Raw genomic sequence first — 10,213 nt, forward strand, 5'->3', positions numbered from 1 at the left:
GGCATAGGACTCTAGAGTTCAGTAGAGGTGTCTGGGCTGAAAGTATTGATTTAGAATCTTGAGCCTGTAAGCAGCCATAGGTTGAGTTCACCTAATGAGATAATGTAGAGTAAGAAAGAGAAGGGCAGGCCATAATCCTTGGGGAACACCAGCTTTGAAGCCTCCATCAAAGAAAGAGGAGTGAATGAAGTAGACAGAGTTATAAAGAAAAACAAGAGTGAAGAGCCTTAGACTCCAAAAGAAGAAATAATATCCAAGAAGGCATGGGCCACAACATCAAGTATTTCAAGGACAAATACCTCTAATATTTCTTTGCATGTGACAATTAGGTAGTTATTGATGATTCCCACCAGAAGAGTTTCAATAGAATTGGGCTGAGATGAAGGTGATAAGCCACACTGCTGAAAGTTAAAGAGTGGGAGATGAGAAAGTGGCTACGGAATATTCAAGGACATTGTGATGGTAAGATGAGTGATTGAACTAAAATAGATATATACACATATATATCCGTATTATATGTATATATGTGTATGTGTGTATATATGTATATACTCTCTATCGATAGATATCTATATAGATCTATCTAGGTATCTATATATATAGAGAGTGTGTGTGAGTGTGTTGCTGGGTCAAAATACATGTACATTTTTAATGTGGATAGATATATATGATTGCCTCCCCCTAAAAGGTTATATTCATTCATTGCTATAATTCTTTACAGGAGTATCCTGTTTCCTACCCCATGGATAGATATATACTATTGCCTCCCCCTAAAAGATTATATCCATTCACTTCTATAATTCTGTATAGGAGTATCCGATTTTCTACCCCAACAGCTATATATTAACATGCCTTCCAACTTTTTCTTGTCTGATGGCAAAAACTCTTTAATTTGCTTTCTGATTATTCACAAGGTTGCACATCTTCTTATATGTAATTTTTAGCTATTCATATTTCTTTATCTGTGTCTTGTTTATAATCTTCATCCATTTTCCTATTGAGTTTGCTATTTCATTGATTTGGAAGAACTCTTTACAAATATTTTTCACCTGAAGATGTTAAAAGCATTTTCTTCCAGGCTGTGTTGTGTGTTTTAACTTTATTTATGGTGTCTTTATCACAACCATATATGTCAATCTTTACCTTTATAAAAATGTAAAATATTTTCATTTTATTCCAGCGTTTAATAGATTACATATGGCTTTGTTTCATCTGAAATTTGTGTGAGACATAATATAGAGCACAAACTTTATTCTTGTGAAATAGTAACTTGATTTTGCCAATACCATGCATTAAATATCCACTCTTCCTGGTGGTTTGAAATACCGCTTTTATTATATACCAAACTCTATATATACAGGGGTCTGTTTTCAGATTTTATGTTTGTTCCATTAGTATGTTTGCCTATTCCTGCACTATGTTTACACTGCTTTTAAAAATAGAGCTTCATAGGATGTTTGATATCTGGTAGGATAAATACTCTTTTTCCTTCTCTCCTGCTCCTGGTCTGGGCTGTGTTTCCCTCTGGTTTTGTTCTTGTCAATACACTCCCCTTTGATTTTCTATCTTCTAGGATTCCTTAGAATCTCTTGTCTGCTGATGAAATTTTTATTTTCTAATATGCTCATTAAATTTATTATTTTAAAATATCTGTCTTTTCTTGGGTTGGAGCCAGGAGTAGATGCATGTGTTTTGTCTGCCATCTCGATACACTTCCTCAGAGGGATGCTTATAAAATAATCTACATGTGGCCAGTTGGTTGTCACCTTACAAAGCAAACAACATACAGCTGTGTGAGGATTGTTAAGTAACCATTCTGTATTCTGGAAATCTTTTAATGATCAAAAACAGTTTGATGTATAATATATTTTATAGGCCTCATTGTAAAGAAATGAATGTTGATACCCTAAAGTGCTGATTCAATCTCTCTCAAAGTGTTTTCCCTTCAAATTAGTGTTTGTCTGTTTATATTCTGTGCTTGTCTTACCTTGGGGATGATTTCTTAAAACAAATTATGAGGCACATTCTGGCAATAAGAAATTTCCTAAATGTGATGTTTAACATTGGTGCCTAGAAATCATAAGCAGTTCAATTGACTGTATTTTGTTATTTTTTTTCTTTTGAATGGGGAAAGGGTAGAAGAATCTGTTTTCTTCAAAGATGAAATTTTCCATTAAAGGAAGCTATTATATTTCCATATCAGTACACTTATTTTATATTCAACCTCTCTAGGGGTGACTGCCTGTTCAGCAGGAAAGCCCTAAAGGTCATCTAATGACTAGATTGATACATTTCACGGAAAAATTGAGACTTTCTTACTGTGAAATATAGAAACCTGAGTCATCATTACCATGAACTCATAGCAGATCTATAGTTACCTTTGAAATAAAAGAGGATTACAGGACATTCTTGTTTTGATGGTGGGCTCCAGTTTCTCATCCTCAAAAATTTGGTTCTCATATTAAAATACTATTAATACAAAAATTATGCCATATGAAGTGAGTATCCAAAGATTTCTAAATAAAACATGTACTGAAATTAGTAAAAATTTCTCATAGTGTTATATGGGATTAACAGCGATTTCACAAATGGGAATACCTTTTTAATTCTTTCTACTTATTTACCTATTTATTTGGAAGTACAGTATTACAAACTAGGGAGCGGCTAAGACTGGCTAAGCAATCATGCTGGAAATTATTGCATAGCTCAGCAAAATATCCTAAAAATAAAAATATGCCTTACTTTTATGTCCAGGAACTTTTTATTATTTCTGACTTAGAAAATGTTATTTCTAAATTTTTAATGCTAGTTATACTTCTTTCTTTTGGTCACCATAAGGCTTTCTAGCACTTTCCTCAAAGGAAGGGAAATTAAATAAATGGGTATAACTCAGTCCACTTTGGCAACAGCTTGTTTGTGAGCTAGAGTTTGGAGACAGAATAAATTGGACTATTTGCTAAAATGGGGTTTTAGGATTATTCAAGAGGAAACAATTTCATGTATGGCTTTTCACTCTGGTTAGTCTTTGATTGTAGATCCTACATTTATTACTGTGTAGTCAGTATGCTTACAACTGGGCATCCCAATGGCTAGGAGATAATGTGAGTCTCTGGACAAACACTCCTGCTGAGCCAGAAATGCTGTCAGAATTTCCTCAAAGAATGATCTCAGTGTTTGTCTTTATTCTGATTTCAATCACATGGTGATTTGTCAGGGCTTTATAAATGCAATTTAATCCTGTTCAGTTTCCAAGGAGGGGTGAACATGCAACAAAATGAATTAACGAGGCCAATCATAATCAAACACTGCAGAAAGCCAGGCAGAACCCACCATATGCCAAGGGTGTATAGATCTCATCCTGCCTGGGAAAACTTGACACTCCACCTGGTGCAGGGGTTGGGAGGGTAACTGAGGGAGGTAAGGAGGTAGGATATCCCTTAGGGAAGGAGCATCACTCCTCTCAGGAGATCTGTTCCTATGACTTTCAACAAAGCACCACCGAATTGTCATTGTATTTTGTGAGTAGCTAAATTCTTCTGGGAATTAAGGAAAAAATTTGAAGTTGCCATGAAGGTAGCCTCTTCCCAATTACACCTTGGCTAAAGGTAGCACTCTGATTCTCTGAGGATAATTGGTCCATCTAATAAAATCACATTGAATCTGGAGCAATCCTGAGTGTTTTCTAAGCTCAAGTTAAGAAATGCTGCTTTCAAGGGGCAGCAGTACAGCATTAAGAACATGGTATGGCCCTGCGGGCTGGTTTTACTACCGATTACTTATGTGACCTTGGGTGAGTGACTTAACTTCAATGAGCTTTTGTTTTTTTTTTTTTTTTTTCATTTGTAAAATGCAGATAATACCCTCATGGTGTTGATGTTGAAATTAAGGGAGATAATGAAAGTAAAGTGCTTAGTACACTGCATGGCATGTGGTAAATGCTCCATAAACATTCATGTTATTGTTTTCAGTATAAGCAGTCAAAAATACCAAAACTTTTCTTCATGCAACAAATATTTATTGTGCGTTTACTATATGCCAAACTTGCAAAATACTGGAGAATATTTGAAAAATACCTTATTCAGTGACCAAAATAAGAATCTGCATCTCTGTTGTTGGCTATAGATGGCAATTTCTGCTTCCTGGCCTTACTTCTTTAAAGAAAAAAATTTCCCATGCATTAGTCACTTAGATCAACCCATTGCCACATTTTTTTTAGTGTTGAAAGCTAATATATTTTAGTAATGCTTCAATGAACTGTGCTAGCAACAAATAAAGAAATTGACTTCTGTCCCAAAATATGGGGAGTAGAGTTGTAATCAGGATTTGTAATCCTGATTTTTTGTAAAAAAAAAGGGGCCAGTATTACCTGCTGCTAAAATGCTTTTGCATGGATTATTGTTTTATTTGGACCCCCTCCACCCTTTAAATCTGATACATGCTAAGATTTTCATGGGCACAGCCACCTCCTAATATGTGGTTTTGCTTCTCTGCAAGCATGGAATCCCCTCTGCAGTTATGTTTGCCTGTGCATCTCCGGCAGCTGGAGGACGAATCACATCAGGCTGATGAGTGTGTCACGCTCTTCATCCCCCAAGTGAGTGCACTCCCAGGCCCACCTTTCTGGAAAATGTTCTTTGGTGCAGGGTGGATGGTGGGCCAGGGAATTGTCTGGGCTTCCCATTAATCTCAGAGGATGGGAGGGTAATCCCTTCACAAATATGGGAATGGGGGCTGCTCTGAGGCTGGCAAATAATAAACAATGAGGGTTTCTTTTTTTTCTTTTTAATCCTGGATTCCTCCAGCCCTCCTCTCTGTAGTCCTCAGCAATAACTTAGCCCTTGTCTTCCTCTCTGAAGGATTTAAATGGAATGACCTTAATTCTCGCTTTGTTTGCCCTCTCTCTCTTAAGGAGCTGCAATGAAGACCAAGACAAACAGTAGATTAACAGTGCTACCTTTTATAAGGCTGATTAGTTCCTAAAATATGCTGAAAGGAAACAAAACCAAAAAGAAAAGAGTGGAAAGGGGGGTGAGACAGAAACCTTTGTCGGTGAGTTTGAAACAGCTCCATTTCTTTCATTAGTTGCAGATATTGACCTTCCGATGAAATATTTTCTTTGTGTGGGAAGGCTTTGCCAGGGTAGCATTTATTAGGCAGGTGCCTGGTAAGTGTTTCTAAGCAAATATTACTTTACTGCCTAATTTTGGTTTAAGAGGAGAGTTGTACCAGGGATGAATTTGGAAAACATTTGATGATGGTTCATCTGCCACCCCTTAGAGCAGGGGCTATCAAGTGGTTGACAGTATCCAAATCAGAATTCCGAAGACTGTTCCATCCGGAATCATTAAGAGGAACACAGCCTCTTAGAATCTCATTCAGCTCCTCTGGATTTGAAGGAATTTACAGAGAAACTTCCAAGACACCTCAGCTATATCCAAACGAAAGCCTAAGCATTATGGTTTGGCAGAGCTGAAAATGTGTCTCTGGAAAGAAAAAAAAATTATATAAAGCTCCACAGAAAATATTTCTGGGCATCAGCTTGTTTCCTTTGAGGGATGGGAGGTTGTTCCTGAAATTGTTCAATTTGATTTAAAGTTAAATAAAAATGTGAAAGACCAGGGTACATTAATAAGATGATCCACCTGCTTATAATAATAGGATAATTCACATCCTCATTGTCAGAGCAGAAAGGATCCCAATAAGGTCAGTCTTTAAACTCAGTATGTTTCATTCTTTGATGCTGTCTCACTTAGATTCTCAGCGCCACTTGTCTGCCCTTCTTTTCCACTATGCACCTTTATTGCAAATTTAGTTCCATTAGGTAGATGCTTGCATCGTTATGAAGCCTGATTCCATCATTTTCAAAGTGCCAAGCCATTTGAATACGATACAGTCCTTGGTCATATTTAATCCAAACATTTACACACATCCAGCCCCTTCTTATCTTTTTAAATAGGATGCAGGGCTTATTTTTAAATTACATCCTCATTCATGCTCCGTAAAAGCATCAAGTAAAACCATCCATGGGATTTACATTCTGGTCCATAGTTGTTGCTTCCAATTTCTGGCATGGCCATTAAATCCTAGCCTCAGCATAATTCTCGGCATGACACTCTTGTGTCGAGGCAAAAAAGGAAAAACAGAAACAGCCATTTTTTTTCTCTCCCAGAAATTAAGCTGCTTGGAGGAGCACTGTAGCTTTTGCTTTCTTCCCTATGTATACCTAATTTAAAGAGCATCTTAAAATAAGGCTCCCCAGAAAAGGGATGTCAGTGGGAAGTTGAGGTGCTTGAAATAAAGCAAGTGCTTACTAAAAACGGATATGTGCATGATTTCTTTTATCACATGTCAATTAGATGTACATCTATTCAGGGGAGGTTTCTGTTGATATAATGAGTTTTCCTGTGACTTGAGTGCCATAACTGTCACCACAGCATCCCAAAAGTCCTGAGTCATCTGTGGTTGCCCCTCAAACCCTTGGTACGGTCTATTCCATGAATTCCCCTTTTCCCCCAACAAGCTCACTCTCCTATCAGCTTCTAGTCTCAGCTATTAGATTCAGTCATATAACAAGTACACAGATGCCCCAAAGCTATAGAGCCTTAGCTTGCTTTCTTCAATTTCTATGCAGTTACTGGCATCATAAGAAATCTCTTATCAATTTGGAAAGGCAATTGGAACAAACTAGTGTTTGCTTAATTAAACCCGCACCCCCCCCCCACACACACACACACACCCTGGTCTCCACCTACCTTGTCTCATTTTGTACTTAGAAACTCCTGATGGTGCACTGGGGGCTGCAGGGAGAGTCTGCATGAGATCCCCAAATGATCACAACTGTGCAATTGTCCTGGGTGCACTTCTCTGATAGGCTGCCATTTGTTCCCACTCACCTAGAGAGCTTGTGGATAGCCTGAGAGGGTTGTGCGCGAGTGTGCGTTTTAATAAATTTTCAAAAGTTGCCATGGGGAGAGAATAGAAAGAAAGCCCTTCAAAAAGGAAAATTATTTTCACAGCATCATCACTAGAAAACACCCCTGCAATGGATATCTTTGAAGGTCGGCTGCAATCTGAACTAATTGGGGAGGGAGGGAGAGCTTTCAGTTTTGCTCACCTTTTATAAGGGGTCTCAGAGAAGTGATCGGTAGCCAAATGCTTCCTGCAGTGAGTGGTTTGGGCACTTTCTAAGCAAAAGGAAAGGCTCTTCCAGCTCTTCTTGTTCATGTCACTGAGAGAGGTCACCACCTGCCCTCTTACTTGCCACTTCTGATTATTGGGTAGGTTCTGCTCCAAAAGTCATCTTTTGTGGTGAGGACATAAATCCCCTCCCCAGTGATGAAATGCTTGATAAGGAGGAGGGGTGGAAGCAGGTAGAGTGAGCTGGAAAGCCTCAAGATCACAGCCAAGGAGCATTAGTCATAGGCCTTTACTGAAAATCAACCTCAATCTCTGTGAATGTACTACATTAAACCAATAACAGACAACAAGCTTGTGAATATTTGGCACTGTGATGAAATCGGCCGCAGCCCTTCCACAGTGGGGAGGGAGAGAAGCCCAATCTAGGAAGTGCTGGTACTCCTCCCTGGAGTGTGTCTGTTGTGATTGCTAGCTGGTTTCCACAGATCCTTGCTGAATATTATGCCATTAAACAGTATGAAAGAAAATCAAAATATATGTTTACTGGGTACTAAATAGTAAGTGCCCTTTCAAATGCTCTTTAATGGCTACGCTTTGAAGTCATCGTGGAGCACCCTCAGAAAGCGAGAGCAGCATGTTTCACAGATTTCTGTTGCTGTAAACCACTATGAGAGGCTGAACAAACGCACGCTGAGATTTTTGAACACCCCACAACTCTGGACCCTTAAAGGCATATTCAGAGAGAAAACAGCCTTCTGCCATGTATATTCTTTCATGTATAATTTTAATTGAAAAATTGCCGATGGCTTCAGCTGAATTTTCTCAGATTGAATGACAATCAACGTCTGGTTCTGCATAATAGATATACTTCCTGGGGAAATAGGGAAAGGAATGTACGTTTCGATGGTGAGTTATAGTGAGCAGTGGCTAAATATGACAAAATACTTGTGTGAAGATACAGGAATAACCATTTTCATTTATAAACTAACAATAGTCACACATCACTTAACAGGGATATGGTCTGAGAAATGCGTTGTTAGGTGATTTCGTCATTAAATGAGCATCAGAGAGTGCGCTTATAGATGGTGGAGCCTATATACGATTAGGCTATATGGTGTAGCCTCTTGCTCCCAAATAAACATATATTTTGATTTTCTTTCACACTGTTTAATGACATACTGCTCCTAGGCTATATGATGTAGCTTATTGCTCCTAGGCTACAAACCTGTACACCATGTTACTGTACTGAATACTGTAGGCAGTGGTAACACAATGGAAAAAATTTGTGTCTCTAATCATAGAAAGGGTGCTACAATACTATAAAGGACATCATGATGGCTGTGATAACACTAGATAACAGGAATCTTTCAGCTCCTTTATCTTATGGGACCACCATTATATATGCTGTCCATCGTTGACCAAAACATTATGTGGCACGTGACTGTACAGTTCTTGTAATTTCTTGTTCATTGTGTTTGTATTATGTTAAATGTACTAGTACTCAATGTGTGAGCAGACAGGGAACACAATACAAAGTCCAGAAATAGGCCAAAAACATACTATACTTTAGTATCTGATAAAGGGAACACAAAAAGTCGGTGGTAGGGAAAGGATGAATTATTCCATATTTGGTGATAGGATAACTAGAATGACCTGGAAATATCTAAAGTTGGATCTGTAACTCATACTGCTCAAGGATAAAGTCTAAATGTTAATATTAAATTTAAAAGAAAAAATATTCAAGCACTATAAAATTCCTGGGAGAATTTATAACCTTGGAGTGGAGAAAGAAGCCATAAAGATGGATGTGACTGCATAAAAATCAGAACTTCTGCCTGGAAAAAACTCCAGATACGCAGTCAAAACACAGATGACAAGTTGGGAAAAAATATTTGCAACTCATGACACACTTAAAGGGAAAATTTCCCAAACATATAAAGAACTAGAAATCAATAAGAAAAATATTAACACTCCAAAAGAAATATGGACAAAGACTTTAAGGAGAAGATTAACATGAAAAGAAATACAATTGTCTTACAACATATAAAAAGATATTGACATCGCTAGTAACAGAAACTAAAACTCTAGAGTGCTACTATTTTTTACCTATCAGATTGGCTGAATTTCAAGAGTTTAATACTACCCTTTGTTGTCAAAGTTGGGAAAACAGGTACTTTACACTGTCAATGGGAGTGTAAATTGGAATAACCTCTATAGAGGGGAATTTAACAATTTGCATCAAAATTACAATTGCAAATATACTCTAACCTAGAAATTTCGCTTCTGGGATTTTATCTTTTATGTATATTTGCATACATAAGAAATAAATGCACAAGGTTATTCATTATAAAGAGCGGAATTTTGAGAACACACCAAATGTCCATCAATAGGGATTAAATAAATTATAGTGCATCCATACAATGGAACACTCTGCTGTTGTAAAAAGAAAAAGGGAGAAGATCTCTGTGCTCTGATGTGAAAAGACAACCAAATATAGTGGTAAGTGAAAAATGCAGAACCATGAATAGTATGCTACCATTTGTTCATGCAAGACGCAAAATAAAAATCTTAGTATTTTGAAAAAATATTTTCATAAAGAAACTCTAGAAAACTACAAAAGAAATGAACAGTAGTCATATAACAGTAGTTATATGTGGAGGAGTAAGAACTAGACAGATGAATTTTAGGCATGGGAAGGAAAACTTCACAGTAAACCTTTAATCTTTTTTTGTTTTCCAATCATATTTTACCAAATGTTCCCTACTTAAAACTGTATCATTAAAATAATTAAATGAAACAGCTGAATAAACCATTTCACAATCAAATATAGCAAATAAAAAAATTTAAACCGAAAATAACTATACCAGTACTGATGTTGATTACATCTACCAAAGCAATGATGGAAGATGACTTAGAGCAATTTTGATAAGAGCCATTATGAATTTGGTCCTAGCCTATGATATACCCCTTCACTTACCATATGCGTATGCTATATGCCTCTGTTTTCTGGCTCAAAAAATTGGGAAAATTGAAAAATAAATCAAGGAGGGATTATATTTATTTTGGTTAGCTTCAA

The 10,213-nt window shown here is 37.1% G+C and overlaps 1 long non-coding RNA gene across 1 annotated transcript in view; it reads right to left on the reverse strand.

The window, feature by feature from the left end:
• The window catches only part of LOC134808285 (uncharacterized), a 63,849-nt gene extending 56,924 nt beyond the window's left edge, over positions 1 to 6,925 (reverse strand). Inside the window, exon 1 of the long non-coding RNA XR_010150908.1 lies at positions 6,753 to 6,925. This is a non-coding gene — a long non-coding RNA (uncharacterized LOC134808285). The remainder of the gene's footprint in view (positions 1 to 6,752) is intronic.
• Positions 6,926 to 10,213: the final 3,288 nt, after the last annotated feature.

The sequence above is a fragment of the Pan troglodytes genome, chromosome 15 (genome assembly GCF_028858775.2).
Source record: "Pan troglodytes isolate AG18354 chromosome 15, NHGRI_mPanTro3-v2.0_pri, whole genome shotgun sequence".
In the NCBI taxonomy this organism is placed as follows: Eukaryota; Metazoa; Chordata; class Mammalia; order Primates; family Hominidae; genus Pan; species Pan troglodytes.